The sequence below is a fragment of the Pristiophorus japonicus genome, unplaced genomic scaffold (genome assembly GCF_044704955.1).
Source record: "Pristiophorus japonicus isolate sPriJap1 unplaced genomic scaffold, sPriJap1.hap1 HAP1_SCAFFOLD_678, whole genome shotgun sequence".
Lineage (NCBI taxonomy): Eukaryota > Metazoa > Chordata > Chondrichthyes > Pristiophoridae > Pristiophorus > Pristiophorus japonicus.
Window position 1 is genome coordinate 120511 of NW_027254591.1, and position 12864 is coordinate 133374.

The 12864-nt window shown below is 57.7% G+C and overlaps 1 long non-coding RNA gene across 1 annotated transcript in view; it reads left to right on the forward strand.

Annotated features, from left to right (window-relative positions):
- LOC139256027 (uncharacterized) overlaps nucleotides 1–11944 on the forward strand; it is a 45458-nt gene extending 33514 nt beyond the window's left edge. The window contains exon 3 of the long non-coding RNA XR_011592149.1: nucleotides 11759–11944. This is a non-coding gene — a long non-coding RNA (uncharacterized lncRNA). The remainder of the gene's footprint in view (nucleotides 1–11758) is intronic.
- The last annotated feature ends 920 nt before the right edge of the window (nucleotides 11945–12864 follow it).

Sequence of the window (12864 nt, forward strand, 5' to 3'; positions counted from 1 at the left end):
CTCATCCATCCCGACCTCCGCTCCTCACCCGACCCGACCTCCGCTCCTCACCCGTCCCGACCTCTGCACCTCACCTGTCCCGACCTCCGCTCCTCACCCGTCCCGACCTCCGCTCCTCACCCGTCCCGACCTCCGCTCCTCGCCCGTCCCGACCTCCGCTCCTCGCCCGTCCCGACCTCTGCACCTCACCGCTTCCGACCTCCGCTCCTCACCCGTCCCGACCTCCGCTCCTCGCCCGCCCCGACCTCCGCTCCTCGCCCGTCCCGACCTCTGCACCTCACCGCTTCCGACCTCCGCTCCTCGCCCATCCCGACCTCTGCACCTCACCCGTCCCGACCTCCGCTCCTTGCCCGTCCCGACCTCTGCACCTCACCGCTTCCGACCTCCGCTCCTCACCCGTCCCGACCTCTGCACCTCACCGCTTCCGACCTCCGCTCCTCACCGCTTCCGACCTCCGCTCCTCGCCCGTCCCGACCTCCGCTCCTCACCCGTCCCGACCTCTGCACCTCACCCCTCCCGACCTCCGCTCCTCGCCCCTCCCGACCTCCGCTCCTCACCCCTCCCGACCTCCGCTCCTCGCCCCTCCCGACCTCCACTCCTCGCCGGTCCCGACCTCCGCTCCTCACCCCTCCCGACCTCCGCTCCTCACCGGTCCCGACGTCCGCTCCTCGCCCGTCCCGACCTCCGCTCCTCACCCCTCCCGACCTCCGCTCCTCGCCCGTCCCGACCTCCGCTCCTCACCGGTCCCGACCTCCGCTCCTCACCCCTCCTGACCTCCGCTCCTCACCCGTCCCGACCTCCGCTCCTCACCGGTCCCGACCTCCGCTCCTCACCGGTCCCGACCTCCGCTCCTCACCCGTCCCGACCTCCGCTCCTCACCGGTCCCGACCTCCGCTCCTCACCCCTCCCGACCTCCGCTCCTCACCCGTCCCGACCTCCGCTCCTCGCCCGTCCCGACCTCCGCTCCTCGCCCCTCCCGACCTCCACTCCTCGCCGGTCCCGACCTCCGCTCCTCGCCCGTCCCGACCTCCGCTCCTCGCCCCTCCCGACCTCCGCTCCTCACCCCTCCCGACCTCCGCTCCTCGCCCCTCCCGACCTCCGCTCCTCGCCCGTCCCGACCTCCGCTCCTCGCCCGTCCCGACCTCCGCTCCTCGCCCCTCCCGACCTCCGCTCCTCGCCCGTCCCGACCTCCGCTCCTCACCCGTCCCGACCTCTGCACCTCACCGGTCCCGACCTCCGCTCCTCGCCGGTCCCGACCTCCGCTCCTCGCCCCTCCCGACCTCCGCTCCTCACCCCTCCCGACCCCCGCTCCTCACCCCTCCCGACCTCCGCTCCTCGCCGGTCCCGACCTCCGCTCCTCGCCCGTCCCGACCTCCGCTCCTCACCCCTCCCGACCTCCGCTCCTCACCGCTTCCGACCTCCGCTCCTCGCCCCTCCCGACCTCCGCTCCTCGCCCGCCCCGATCCCCGCTCCTCGCCCCTCCCGACCTCCGCTCCTCACCGCTTCCGACCTCCGCTCCTCACCGGTCCCGACCTCCGCTCCTCGCCCGTCCCGACCTCCGCTCCTCGCCCCTCCCGACCTCCGCTCCTCACCCCTCCCGACCTCCGCTCCTCACCCCTCCTGACCTCCTCTCCTCACCCCTCCCGACCTCCGCTCCTCACCCGTCCCGACCTCCGCTCCTCACCCCTCCCGACCTCCGCTCCTCGCCCGTCCCGACCTCTGCACCTCGCCGGTCCCGACCTCCGCTCCTCACCGGTCCCGACCTCCGCTCCTCGCCCGTCCCGACCTCCGCTCCTCACCGGTCCCGACCTCCGCTCCTCACCCGTCCCGACCTCCGCTCCTCACCCCTCCCGACCTCCGCTCCTCGCCCGTCCCGACCTCTGCACCTCGCCCGTCCCGACCTCCGCTCCTCGCCGCTTCCGACCTCCGCTCCTCGCCCGTCCCGACCTCTGCACCTCACCCCTTCCGACCTCCGCTCCTCACCGGTCCCGACCTCCGCTCCTCACCGTTTCCGACCTCCGCTCCTCGCTGGTCCCCGACCTCCGCTCCTTGCCCGTCCCGACCTCTGTTCCTCGCCCGTCCCGACCTCCGGACCTCACCGTTCCTCCAACTCCTGGGTCCCTACCCCTCCTCCGGACTCGGCCTCGCTTCAAGATACGCCACCAATCAGCTCCCTCGACCAGGCCAACAACTCCAGCATCGAAGCACTGACCACACTCGACCAGCTCCGCTGGGCAGGCCACATTGTCCACACACCAGACACCAGACTCCCAAAGCAAGCGCTCTGCTTGGAACTCCTTCATGGCAAATGATCCAAAGGTGAGCAGAGGAAACGTTACAAGGACACCCTTAAAACCTCCCTGATAAAGTGCAAAATCCCCACTGACACCTGGGAGTCCCTGGCTAAAGGCCACCTTAAGTGGAGGAAGTGCATCTGGGAGGGCACTGAGCACCTCGAGCCTCATCGCCGAGAGCGTGCAGAAACCAAGCGCAGGCAGCGGAAGGAGCGTGCGGCAAACCAGTCCCACCCTCCCCTTCCCTCAACCACTGTCTGCCCCACCTGTGACAGAGACTGTGACTCTCGTATTAGACTGTTCAGCCACCTAAGGACTCATTTTTAGAGTGGAAGCAAGTCTTCCTGGATTCCGAGGGACTGCCTATGGTGATGATGATGACCTGGATTTCGGTGACGTTGATTTTGTCGCCCTCTCGGGACGGCTCGGGCTTCTCCCTGCGATGGCTCCTGGAGTCTCCAACCAGGTCGGGTCGGGTCGATGAAGTACTGCCCCTCCGACACTGCGGCGTTGCCTCAGTACTGCCCCTCCGACAGTGCGGCACTCCCTCAGTACTGCCCCTCTGACAGTGCGGCGCTCCCTCAGTACTGCCCCTCCGACAGTGCGGCGCTCCCTCAGTACTGCCCCTCCGACAGTGCGGCACTCCCTCAGTACTGCCCCTCCGACAGTGCGGCGCTCCCTCAGTACTGCGCCTCCGACAGTGCGGCGCTCCCTCAGTACTGCACCTCCGACAGTGCAGCGCTCCCTCAGTACTGCCCCTCCGACAGTGCAGCACTCCCTCGGTACTGCCCCTCCGACAGTGCAGCGCTCCCTCAGTACTGCCCCTCCGACAGTGCGGCACTCCCTCAGTACTGCCCCTCCGACAGTGCGGCACTCCCTCAGTACTGCCCCTCCGACAGTGCGCGCTCCCTCAGTACTGCATTGGAATGTCGGCCTGGATTTTGGTGCTCAACTCTATGGAGTGGGATTTGGACCCTCTGACTCAGAGATGAGAGAGATCCTGCTGGAAATGTGAAAATTCTGGAAACGCACAGCCAATCGCGAGTTCTGCCTTTCCTCGGATGCATCGCTCCCTGACCTAAAGCTGGAGTGGAGCGGTGGGCGGCAGTGACTCTCCCACGACAGCAGGGGGCGCCGAGTGTAAATGACTGAGGCAGAGAGAGGGCGGCACCTCTTGCGTCGGCGAGCAGCGCGGTGGTCAGACTGACGCAGCAACAGCAGCGTGGCGCTAAGGTCGAACACGGCGGCGCTGGAACGCACAATGCGGGCGGCGAGTGAGAGCTGAGCGACCGGGCGAGCCATCGCCATGCTCTGCTGCGCTCGGTGTTGGATGGGAGGGGCGGATGGTGCCGGATGCTGCTTGCTGAACTCACGGAGTCGGGGCTGAGGGCGAGGGCTGCCCGTAGGCCCCGAACCTGAGAGAAGGGAAATCAGCCAGGGTTCCTGTTCCTGATCACTGCCCAGTGACCCCTGGCTTAGAGAGAGGGGAAATCAGCCAGAGTTCCTGTTCCTGATCACTGCCCAGTGACCCCTGGGTTAGAGAGAGAGGGGAAATCAGCCAGGATTCCTGCTCCTGATCTCTGCCCAGTGACCCCTGGGTTAGAGAGAGAGGGGAAATCAGCCAGGGTTCCTGTTCCTGATCACTGCCCAGTGACCCCTGGGTTAGAGAGAGGGGAAATCAGCCAGGGTTCCTGCTCCTGATCACTGCCCAGTGACCCCTGGGTTAGAGAGAGGGGAAATCAGCCAGGGTTCCTGCTCCTGATCACTGCCCAGTGACCCCTGGGTTAGAGAGAGAAGGGAAATCAGCCAGGGTTCCTGTTCCTGATCTCTGCCCAGTGACCCCTGGGTTAGAGAGAGAGGGGAAATCAGCCGGGGTTCCTGCTCCTGATCACTGCCCAGTGACCCCTGGGTTAGAGAGAGAGGGGAAATCAGCCAGGGTTCCTGCTCCTGATCACTGCCCAGTGACCCCTGGGTTAGAGAGAGGGGAAATCAGCCAGGGTTCCTGTTCCTGATCTCTGCCCAGTGACCCCAGGGTTAGAGAGAAGGGAAATCAGGCAGGGTTCCTGCTCCTGATCACTGCCCAGTGACCCCTGGGTTAGAGAGAAGGGAAATCAGCCAGGGTTCCTGCTCTTGATCACTGCCCAGTGACCCCTGGGTTAGAGAGAGGGGAAATCAGCCAGGGTTCCTGCTCCTGATCACTGCCCAGTGACCCCTGGGTTAGAGAGAAGGGAAATCAGCCAGGATTCCTGCTCCTGATCACTGCCCAGTGACCCCTGGGTTAGAGAGAGAGGGGAAATCAGCCAGGGTTCCTGCTCCTGATCACTGCCCAGTGACCCCTGGGTTAGAGAGAGGGGAAATCAGCCAGGGTTCCTGCTCCTGATCACTGCCCAGTGACCCCTGGCTTAGAGAGAGGGGAAATCAGCCAGGGTTCCTGCTCCTGATCTCTGCCCAGTGACCCCTGGGTTAGAGAGAGGGGAAATCAGCCAGGGTTCCTGCTCCTGATCACTGCCCAGTGACCCCTGGGTTAGAGAGAAGGGAAATCAGCCAGGGTTCCTGCTCCTGATCACTGCCCAGTGACCCCTGGGTTAGAGAGAGAGGGGAAATGAGCCAGGGTTCCTGCTCCTGATCACTGCCCAGTGACCCCTGGGTTAGAGAGAGGGGAAATCAGCCAGGGTTCCTGCTCCTGATCACTGCCCAGTGACCCCTGGCTTAGAGAGAGGGGAAATCAGCCAGGGTTCCTGCTCCTGATCTCTGCCTAGTGACCCCTGGGTTAGAGAGAGGGGAAATCAGCCAGGGTTCCTGCTCCTGATCACTGCCCAGTGACCCCTGGGTTAGAGAGAGGGGAAATCAGCCAGGGTTCCTGCTCCTGATCACTGCCCATTGACCCCTGGGTTAGAGAGAGAGGGGAAATCAGCCAGGGTTCCTGTTCCTGATCTCTGCCCAGTGACCCCTGGGTTAGAGAGAGAGTGGAAATCAGCCAGGGTTCCTGCTCCTGATCATTGCCCAGTGACCCCTGGGTTAGAGAGAGAGGGGAAATCAGCCAGGGTTCCTGCTCCTGATCACTGCCCAGTGACCCCTGGGTTAGAGAGAGGGGAAATCAGCCAGGGTTCCTGTTCCTGATCTCTGCCCAGTGACCCCAGGGTTAGAGAGAAGGGAAATCAGCCAGGGTTCCTGCTCCTGATCACTGCCCAGTGACCCCTGGGTTAGAGAGAAGGGAAATCAGCCAGGGTTCCTGCTCTTGATCACTGCCCAGTGACCCCTGGGTTAGAGAGAGGGGAAATCAGCCAGGGTTCCTGCTCCTGATCACTGCCCAGTGACCCCTGGTTAGAGAGAGGGGAAACCAGCCAGGGTTCCTGTTCCTGATCTCTGCCCAGTGACCCCGGGGTTAGAGAGAGGGGAAATCAGCCAGTGTTCCTGTTCCTGATCACTGCCCAGTGACCCCTGGGTTAGAGAGAGGGGAAATCAGCCAGGGTTCCTGTTCCTGATCACTGCCCAGTGACCCCGGGGTTAGAGAGAGGGGAAATCAGCCAGGGTTCCTGCTCCTGATCATTGTCCAGTGACCCCTGGGTTAGAGAGAAGGGAAATCAGCCAGGGTTCCTGCTCCTGATCACTGCCCAGTGACCCCTGGGTTAGAGAGAAGGGAAATCAGCCAGGGTTCGTGCTCTTGATCACTGCCCAGTGACCCCTGGGTTAGAGAGAGGGGAAATCAGCCAGGGTTCCTGCTCCTGATCACTGCCCAGTGACCCCTGGGTTAGAGAGAGGGGAAATCAGCCAGGGTTCCTGTTCCTGATCACTGCCCAGTGACCCCGGGGTTAGAGAGAGGGGAAATCAGCCAGGGTTCCTGTTCCTGATCACTGCCCAGTGACCCCGGGGTTAGAGAGAGGGGAAATCAGCCAGGGTTCCTGTTCCTGATCACTGCCTACTGACTCCCGCCGTGAAGCAGTCCGAGGCTATCGGCGAAGGACATGGTGAAGCTCAGCTGTGATGTTCCCCAAGGTCGAAGTTCGTGCCTTTTCTCGCTGTCGAAGTTCACAGATGAGGAATGGGCCCTTGGGTGCAGCATAGCGGGGCACTCAGTCCATCCTGGTGAGAGGAATGGTGGGGAAAGGTCACAGAACTGCTCATTGTTTCTTGACCCCGTTACCCCATTATTTGTGCCCCACTCCCGCAATGCTGAAGTCAGTCAGTGCAGGATTGTGGGTTTGTGAGGCCAGGAATCAATGGATTGCTGCTGACGTGTGGGGGCAGTCACTCTGGACCACCAGCATCTGGGCTGGCATCTCGCTCAGAGACTGGCTGGAGGGCGAAGTCAGGGACCAACCTCTGGTTAGAGGCTGGGTCCAGGGAATGTTCCGGTGAAGGGGTCAGACAGAGTGAGAGAGGCAGAGAGTGAGAGAGGTAGAGAGTGAGAGAGGCAGAGAGTGAGAGTGAGAGAAGTAGAGAGTGAGAGTGAGAGAGGCAGAGAGTGAAAGAGGCAGAGAGTGAAAGAGGCAGAGAGTGAGAGAGGCAGAGAGTGAGAGGCAGAGAGGCAGAGAGTCAGAGAGTCAGAGAGGCAGCGAGTCAGAGAGGCAGAGAATGAGATATATATATATATGAGAGATTTCATATCAGGCCACATAAGGAGATATTAGGGCAGGTGACCAAAAGGTTTGTCAAAGAAGTAGGTTTTAAGGAGCATCTTAAAGAAGGAGAGAGATGCAGAGGTTTAGGGAGGACGTTCCAGAGCTTGGGACCCAGGAGCGGAAGGCACGGCCATCGATGGTGGAGCGATTACAATCGGGGTTGCATAAGAGGCCAGAATTTGCGGAGCGCAGAGACCTTGGAGGGTTGTGGGGCTGGAGGAGGTTGCAGAGATAGAGAGAGGGATTTGAACAACATGACAAGAATTTTAAAATTCAGGCATTGCCAGACCGGGAGCTAATGTAGGTCAGCGAGCACAGGGGGGAGATGGGTCAGCGAGCACAGGGGGGAGATGGGTCAGCGAGCACAGGGGGGAGATGGGTCAGCGAGCACGGGGGGGAGATGGGTCAGCGAGCACAGGGGGGAGATGGGGCAGCGAGCACAGGGGGCGATGGGGCAGCGAGCACAGGGGGGAGATGGGTCAGCGAGCACAGGGGGCGATGGGGCAGCGAGCACAGGGGGCGATGGGGCAGCGAGCACAGGGGGCGATGGGTCAGCGAGCACAGGGGGAGATGGGTCAGCGAGCACAGGGGGCGATGGGTCAGCGAGCACAGGGGGCGATGGGTCAGGGAGCACAGGGGGCGATGGGGCATCGAGCACAGGGGGCGATGGGTCAATGAGCACAGGGGGCGATGGGTCAGTGAGCACAGGGGGCGATGGGTCAGTGAGCACAGGGGGCGATGGGTCAGTGAGCACAGGGGGCGATGGATCAGTGAGCACAGGGGGCGATGGGGCAGCGAGCACAGGGGTCGATGGGGCAGCGAGCACAGGGGGTGATGGGTCAGCGAGCACAGGGGTCGATGAGGCAGCGAGCACAGGGGGCGATGGGTCAGCGAGCACAGGGGGCGATGGGTCAGCGGGACTCGGTGCGAGTTAGGACACGGGGCACAGGGGGTGATGGGTGAGCAGGACTTGGCGCAAGTTAGGACACGGGCTGCTGAATTTTGGATGAGCTGCAGTTTATTATATAGGGCCCTGGTGTGACCACACCTGGAGTATTGTGCACAGTTTTGGTCTCCTTACCTAAGGAAGGATATACTTGCCATTGAGGGAGTGCAACGAAGGTTCACCAGACTGATTCCTGGGATGGGGGGATTGTCCTCTGAGGAGAGATTGAGTAGATTAGGCCTATACTCTTTGGAGTTTAGAAGAATGAGAGGTGATCTCATTGAAACTTATACCATTTTTGAAGGGCTTGATAGAGTAGATGCTGGGAGGATATTTCCCCAAGCAGAGAGAGTCAAGAACCAGGGTCACAGTCTCAGGATAAGGGGTCGGCCATTTAGGACTGAGATGAGGAGAAACTTCTTCATCAGAGTTTTGTGACTCTCTGGAATTCTCACCTTCACAAGGGCAATTAGGGAAGGCCAATATATGCTGGCTATGCTAACGATACCCACATCCCAGGATCAAATTGTTTAAAATTCTGCTGGGTTTAATCTGTGATCCTGTCCTGGGTTTAATCTGTAATCCTGTCCTGGGTTTAATCTGTAATCCTGTCCTGGGTTTAACCTGTGATCCTTTCTCGGGTTTAATCTGTAATCCTGTCTCGTGTTTAACCTGTGAACCTGTCCTGGGTTTAACCTGTGATTCTATCCTGGGTTTAACCTGCGATTCTATCCTGGGTTTAATCTGTGATTCTATCCTGGGTTTAACCTGTGATTCTATCCTGGGTTTAACCTGTGATTCTATCCTGGGTTTAACCTGTGATTCTATCCTGGGTTTAACCTGTGATTCTATCCTGAGTTTAACCTGTGATCCTGTCCTGGGTTTAATCTGTGATTCTATCCTGGGTTTAATCTGTGATTCTATCCTGGGTTTAATCTGTGATTCTGTCCTGGGTTTAATCTATGATTCTATCCTGGGTTTAATCTGTGATTCTATCCTGGGTTTAATCTGTGATCCTGTCCTGGGTTTAACCTGTGATTCTATCCTGGGTTTAATCTGCGATTCTAACCTGGGTTTAATCTGTGATTCTATCCTGGGTTTAATCTGCGATTCTATCCTGGGTTTAATCTGTGATTCTATCCTGAGTTTAATCTATGATTCTGTCCTGGGTTTAATCTGTGATTCTGTCCTGGGTTTAATCTGTGATTCTGTCCTGGGTTTAATCTATGATTCTATCCTGGGTTTAATCTGTGATTCTATCCTGGGTTTAATCTGTGATCCTGTCCTGGGTTTAACCTGTGATTCTATCCTGGGTTTAATCTGCGATTCTAACCTGGGTTTAATCTGTGATTCTATCCTGGGTTTAATCTGCGATTCTATCCTGGGTTTAATCTGTGATTCTATCCTGAGTTTAATCTATGATTCTGTCCTGGGTTTAATCTGTGATTCTGTCCTGGGTTTAATCTGTGATTCTATCCTGGGTTTAACCTGTGATTCAATCCTGGGTTTAATCTGCGATTCTAACCTGGGTTTAATCTGTGATTCTATCCTGGGTTTAATCTGCGATTCTATCCTGGGTTTAATCTGTGATTCTGTCCTGGGTTTAATCTGTGATTCTGTCCTGGGTTTAATCTGTGATTCTATCCTGGGTTTAACCTGTGATTCTATCCTGGGTTTAATCTGCGATTCTAACCTGGGTTTAATCTGTGATTCTGTCCTGGGTTTAATCTGTGATTCTATCCTGGGTTTAATCTGTGATTCTATCCTGGGTTTAACCTGTGATTCTATCCTGGGTTTAATCTGCGATTCTAACCTGGGTTTAATCTGTGATTCTGTCCTGGGTTTAATCTGTGATTCTATCCTGGGTTTAATCTGCGATTCTAACCTGGGTTTAATCTGTGATTCTGTCCTGGGTTTAATCTGTGATTCTATCCTGGGTTTAATCTGTGATTCTGTCCTGGGTTTAATCTGTGATTCTGTCCTGGGTTTAATCTGTGATTCTATCCTGGGTTTAACCTGTGATTCTATCCTGGCTCTCCTCAGGTACTGTCCCCTTCTCCCTCAAATCTGCCATCATCACCCCTCTCAAAAAACACACCCTTGATCCCTCCATCCTTGCAAACTATCACCCCATCTCCAACCTCCCTTTCCTCTCCAAAGTTTGACCGTGTTGTCCCCTCCCAAATCCGTGCCCATCTTTCCCACAATTCCATGTTTGAATCCAGTTTCCGCACCTGCCACAGTACCAAAACGGCTCTCATCAAAGTCACAAATATCCCTCCTCATCCACCTGGACCTGTCTGCAGCCATTGACACAGTTGACCACTCTATCCTCCTCCAACGCCTCCATCATGGTCCAGCTGGGTGGGACTGCACTCGCCTGGTTCCATTCTTATCTATCTAATCGTAGTCAGAGAATCACCTGCAACGGTTTCTCCTCCCGTCCGCATCGTTACCTCTGGTGTCCCCCCAGGATCTATCCTTGGCCCCTCCTATTTCCCATCTACATGTTACCCCTTGGTGACATCATCCAAAAACACAGCGTCAGTTTCCACATGTACGCTGATGACACCCAGCTCTACCTCACCCCCACTTCCCCCGACCCCTCCACGGTCTCTAAATTGTCAGACCGCTTGTCCCACATCCAGTTCAGGATGAGCAGAAACTTTCTCCAATTAAATATTGGGAAGACCGAAGCCATTGTTTTCAGTCCCCGCCACAAACTCTGTTCCCTAGCCACTGACTCCATCCCTCTCCCCAACTTCTGTCCGAGGATGAACCACACTGTTTGCAACCTTGGCGTCATTTTTGACTCTGTAATGAGCTTCCGGCCATATATCCACAGCATAACTAAAACCGCCTATTTCCACCTCCGTAACATCGCCCGTCTCCACCTTTGCCTCAGCTTATCCACTGCTGAAACCTTCATCCATGCCTTTGTTACCTCTAGACTTGACTATTCCAACGGTCTCCCACATTCCACCCTACATAAACTAGAGGTGATCCAAAACTCAGCTGCCCGTGTCCTAACTCGCACCAAGTCCCGCTCACCATCACTCCCTGTGCTCGCTGACCTACATTAACTTCCGGTTAAGCAACGCCTCGATATCAAAATGCTCCTTATTTTCGAATCCCTTCATGGCCTTGCCCCTCCCTATCTCTGTAATCTCCTCCAGCTCCCCCTCTGCCCCCCGTGATGTCTGCGCTCCTCTAATTCTGCCCTCCTGAGCATCCCTGATTATAATCGCTCCACCATTGCTGTCCATGCCTTCTGTTGCCTGGGCCCCAAGCTCTGGAACTCCCTCCCTAAACCTCCGTATCCTCCTTCAAGACGCTCCTTAAAACCGACCTCTTTGACCAAGCTTTTGGTCACTTGCGCTAATTTCTATTTTTGCAGCTCGGTGTCAAATTTCTATCACATTATACTCCTGTGAAGCGCCTTGGGACGTTTCACGATGTTAAAGGTGCTATATAAATGCAAGTTGTTATATTTAATGTGAGGTCCTGGCCCGGGTTGGATGGGGTTCTGGTCCTGGTTGAGTGAGGAGTTGAGTGGGTTCCTGGCCCGGGTTGGGGGGTCCTGACCCGGGACTGACTCTCTCTGTGTAACTCACTCCCAGCCCCAGTGATGCCGCCACACGGTGTCTCTGTCCTCCACTCTGGCTCTCCAGCCCAAACTAACGGGAAAGGCAGAGACAGGCTCGGCACACCAAGTGCGGCAACTGGCAAACACTGCTCCAGCTGGCAAACACGCCGAATGTTTGGGCCAGGGCTGTTCTTGGTTAAAGCAGGCATTTGTGCCGAGTGTTTGGGAGTGGGAGAGTGTGAGAGGGAGAGCGGAGGGAGGGAGAGGAGCGGCAGAACCGAGCTCTGACCGTCCAGTCCCGCTGTTGCAGGTCCGCGATGCGAGCCGAGGGGCCGGAGGGAGCGGGCCGGCAGTGAGCAGCAAGGCTGGAGCATGTTGTCCGGAGAGCGGGCCAGCAACCTCTCCCGGCACAGCCTCAACTTCCCCGTGGGCTTACTGATCACTTCACCCAAGAGGAGACTGGCCAGGTTGGGAAGGAAGCACAGCAACGGATCCCTGCAGTAAGTACAGCACTCGGGAACTGTGACTAGGAGCAGGGAGAGGGAGAAAGAGAGATAGAGTGGGAAAGAGAAAAGGAGAGACAGAGCGAGAGAGAATGGGAAAGAGAGATACTGATGGAGAGTGGGAGAGAGTGATGGAGAGTGGGAGAGAGAGAGTGATGGAGAGTGGGTGGGAGAGAGAGAGAGAGAGTGATGGAGAGTGGGAGAGAGAGAGAGAGTGATGGAGAGTGGGAGAGAGAGAGAGAGAGTGGGAGAGAGAGAGAGGGAGAGTGGGAGAGAGAGTGGGAGAGAGAGAGAGAGAGTGATGGAGAGTGGGAGAGAGGGAGAGTGGGAGAGAGTGAGAGTGGGAGAGAGAGAGAGTGAGAGTGGGAGAGAGAGAGAGTGAGAGTGGGAGAGAGAGAGAGTGGGAGAGAGAGAGAGTGATGGAGAGTGGGAGTGGGAGAGAGAGAGAGTGATGGGGAGTGGGAGAGAGAGTGATGGAGAGTGGGAATGGGAGAGAGTGATGGAGAGTGGGAGAGAGAGAGTGATGGAGAGTGGGAGAGAGATGGAGAGTGAGAGAGAGAGAGAGAGTGTGATGGAGAGTGGGGAGAGAGAGAGAGAGAGTGATGGAGAGTGATGGAGAGTGGGAGAGAGGAGAGTGATGAGAGTGGGAGTGGAGAGAGAGAGAGTGATGGGAGTGGGAGAGAGAGTGATGGGGAGTGGGAGAGAGAGTGATGGAGAGTGGGAATGGGAGAGAGAGTGGAGAGAGAGTGATGGAGAGTGGGACAGAGGGGGAGAGAGAGTGATGGAGAGTGGGAGAGTGGAGAGAGAGTGATGGAGAGTGGGAGAGAGAGTGATGGAGAGTGGGAGAGAGAGTGATGGAGAGTGGGAGAGAGAGAGAGTGATGGAGAGTGGGAGAGAGATGGAGAGTGAGAGA